General features: G+C 69.4%; 1 pseudogene; it reads left to right on the forward strand.

Moving 5' to 3' along the window:
* The first annotated feature begins 11 nt into the window (after positions 1-11).
* Positions 12-3,548, forward strand: LOC128276718 (sushi, von Willebrand factor type A, EGF and pentraxin domain-containing protein 1-like; annotated as a pseudogene).
* Positions 3,549-3,554: the final 6 nt, after the last annotated feature.

Here is a 3,554-nt window from a genome sequence, read left to right on the forward strand (position 1 = left end):
TACACTCGCAGCGCATCAAGGAAGAGCTGCAGAAGATCAACGGCAACGAGAAGCTGCGCCGCCGGCTCGGAGCCCTCAAGCTGGATCTGAGCGTCCTGAAGCTGGACGAGCTGATTCACTGCCCCGCCGGCAGCATCGTCCGCAACCTGCTCTGCGGTAAGCCTCTCCCTCCTTCCCACCCTCCCTCTGTTCTCACACTTTTATTGCTCTCTCTCTCTCTCTCTTTCCCTAACCCTAACAGTTCAGTGCCCGCGGGGCACGTACCACAACCGGACGGCGGCAGGGGACAACCGGACGGCTGCGGCAGGATGCGTGCCGTGCCCGGCCGGTACCTTCAACGAGCGCACGGGGCAGACGGAGTGCCAGGCGTGCCCGCAGTACCACAGCACCGCCCGCCCCCACGCCAAGCACGCGCACGACTGTAAGGCGCAGTGCGGCCCGGGGACGGTGGCGCGGCTGCGCGAGGTCAAGCTGCGAGGCCGGACGGTGACGACGGAGGAGTCCCGCTTCCAGAAGACGCTGATGCCGTTCTGCCGTAAGTGCGACGCGGGGCAGTACCAGGAGCACCACCACCGGCTGGAGTGCGCGGCCTGCCCGCCGGGGTACACCTCCCACCGGGGGGCCCGCACCCCGGCCGACTGTTTCCCCCTGCAGACCCCTGTGGTGGCCCCTGGAGGAGGTGATGGCGATGCGGATGGCAAGGAGCTGGCGGAGCTGTTGAACCCGTGCGGGTCGGCCCCCTGCCTGAACGGGGGGGACGTGTGTGCGGCGGCATGGGGTCGGTGGCTCGCAGTTCGAGTGCCGGTGCCGGGGGCCGTGGGTGGGTGGGCTGCACTGCGAGCTGTACGTGGATCCGTGCGCCGGCCCGGCGACGGAAGCGGGACTCTGCGGAGCGGGAGGCACCTGCGTGGAGGTGGACGGGCGCCCGGTGTGTGAGTGTGCGGCCGGGTACGAGGGGGAGCGGTGTGAGCGGCGACACGACTACTGCCTCCCGAATCCCTGCCAGTCGGCGGGGGTGTGCGAGGAGGCTGCGGACGGAGCCGAGGGGTACCGGTGCCGGTGTCCGGCGGGGAAGGTGGGTCGGCGGTGCCACCTGGAGCCGTGTGATTACGAGCCGTGCGGTCACGGGGGGAGCGGGCGGGCTCGCTGCCTGAATGGTGGCGGCCCGGTGTTGGGGGGCGGTTTCCGGTGTGTGTGCCCGGCTGGGTGGCGGGGCGCCCCGAACTGCACCGAGGTGGACAATCCTTGCGAGGCGGTGCGGTTCGAGGGGTGGTGCCAGCACGGAGGACGCTGTGTGCCACTCCGGCTGCGGAAGGAGGGTGAGGAGGAAGACGACGGCAACGAGGAGGAGGAGGAGGAGGAGGCGTTGTACGGGGAGGTGCGGTGCGAGTGCCCCGCGGACCGGGGGGGGCGAGCGGTGTGAGCGGCCCATCTCCACCGACTTTCTGCTCGAGTTTCCGGGGGTGGGCGGCGGCGGTGACAGCTTCGTGCGCCTCCCGCTCGGCGGTGCGGGGGGCGGCTGGGAAGCGGTCGGGGTGTGCGGGTGGTTCGCGACGGGCGACACCTTCAACTACGGGACGCTCGTGTCCTACGCGACGCCCGCCACCGACAACGCCCTCACCCTCACCGATCCGGCCGGCTTGGTGGTGTACGTGAACGGGCGGCACGTGGTGACGGGGGTGGCCCTGAACGATGGCGAGTGGCACCACGTGTGCGTGAGCTGGGCGAGCGCGGGCGGCCGGTGGGCCGTCTACCTCGACGGGGTTCTGGAAGCGCACGGAGTGGAGCTTGCAGCGCGGACGGCTTTGGCGAGCGGCGGGCAGCTCGTGCTCGGCCAGGATCAGGATCAGGGGGCCGGGTGTGGGTTCAGCGAGACGGAGGCATACCGGGGCCGGATGGCGTACGTGGCGGTGTGGGCGCGGGAGCTGCGCGGGCCGGAAGTCGCCGGGTGGTACTGGGGCGTGTGCAACGGGACGGGCGACGGCGATGTGGCGGCGGCGGCGGCGATCCTGCTACGCTGGAGCGACGTGCAACGGCAGCGGGGGGGCGGTGGGGCGAGCGGTGCGGGTCGCACCGTCCGGCTTCTGTGGGCGGTGCGCCCACAACCTCACCCTCGCCCACGGCTCGGTGACGTACCGGGGGGAGACCGGGATCTTCCGGTGTGACAGGGGCTACGAGATGAGCGGGGGCGGCGAGGCCCGCTGCTTGCCTACCTCCCACTGGACCCTCGAGAGACCCACCTGCAAACGTAGGTCCTGAGTGTGCGCGCGCGCGCGCCACCTAGCGGTGAACTCCTGGAACTAACCATCAAGATCTGCTCTTCTCCCTGTCTCTCTCTCTCTCGCTCACGCACACACACACACACACACACATACACATACACATATTGTTGATACTCCATGCTTATGCTCATTGTTGATATTCCATCTCTCCACCCCGCCATTTCATTGCCGCCACCACCATGATCTCTCACCATCACCACCACCTGATCATCACCTGATCCTGATCATCCTCGATGACGACGACGACGACGACGACAGTGGTGCGGTGCGAGACGTTGGGATCGCCGCTGAACGGGAGGGCGGTGCTGTCCACCAACAGCGGCGCCACCACCACCACCTACGGCACCATCGTCCGGTTCACCTGCGACACCGGGTTCCTGCTGGTGGGGGAAGCGGAGCGTCACTGCCGTGCCAGCGGCACCTGGTCCGGCGGCCCGGACCCGCCCGTCTGCCGGAGCGTGGACCGCTGCCCCGCCCTTCCACCCGCGGAGCCCCACTGGCTGGCGACGGTCGTGTACGCCAACGAGCGCGGTGTCCTGCGGGCGGCGCAATCCACCTACGACGTCGGCGTCCTGGCAGAGATCCGTTGCTTGGACGGGTGGGCCCCCAAGGGTGGGGACGAGCCGCTGATATGCCGCGACGGTGGCCACTGGGACCCGGCGGCCCCGCTGGAACCCCGCTGCGTACCGCGGCTGCACATCTGGCCGGTGCCGTCGCCAGCCGCGACGACGCCACGTGTCTTCCGCGTCAGCCGACGTCCGGACGTGCCATTCTGGAAGCTCCTCAGGGACTACCTCCTGCACGGTTGCCGCGGGGCTGCCGGGGGCGACGCTCTGCTGTTGTTTTGCTTCGACTGGACTGAACCCAACGCTTCCGTCTCCACGACCACCGAGCTGCCCACCTGGCGGGACCTGGCCGACTACCAGCTGCCCGCGGCCGAGGAACCGCTGGCGGAGCAGCTGCTGCACCGGCTGCTGGCCACCGCCGCCGATGGCGGCCCCGATCCGGCCCTGCGGCCCGTCCAGCTGCTCCCCTACATCCTGTACGGGAGCATCCGGGAGCCGCCAGCCGAGAGTCGCCTGGCGGCCGACGCCGAGGACGCGTACCGCTTCCTCATCTGCCAGTACATCGACGTCATCATGATGGACCGCGAGCTGAACTACGACGGCGAGCTGGAGGTGGAGGTGGACGGCAACGGCACCAACACCAACGCCCGCATCAAGCTGCTCCTGCGCAACGTCGTGCGCCCGATCTACCAGCTGTACCGCCAGC

Source organism: Anopheles cruzii, unplaced genomic scaffold (genome assembly GCF_943734635.1).
Source record: "Anopheles cruzii unplaced genomic scaffold, idAnoCruzAS_RS32_06 scaffold02207_ctg1, whole genome shotgun sequence".
Classification (NCBI taxonomy): domain Eukaryota; kingdom Metazoa; phylum Arthropoda; class Insecta; order Diptera; family Culicidae; genus Anopheles; species Anopheles cruzii.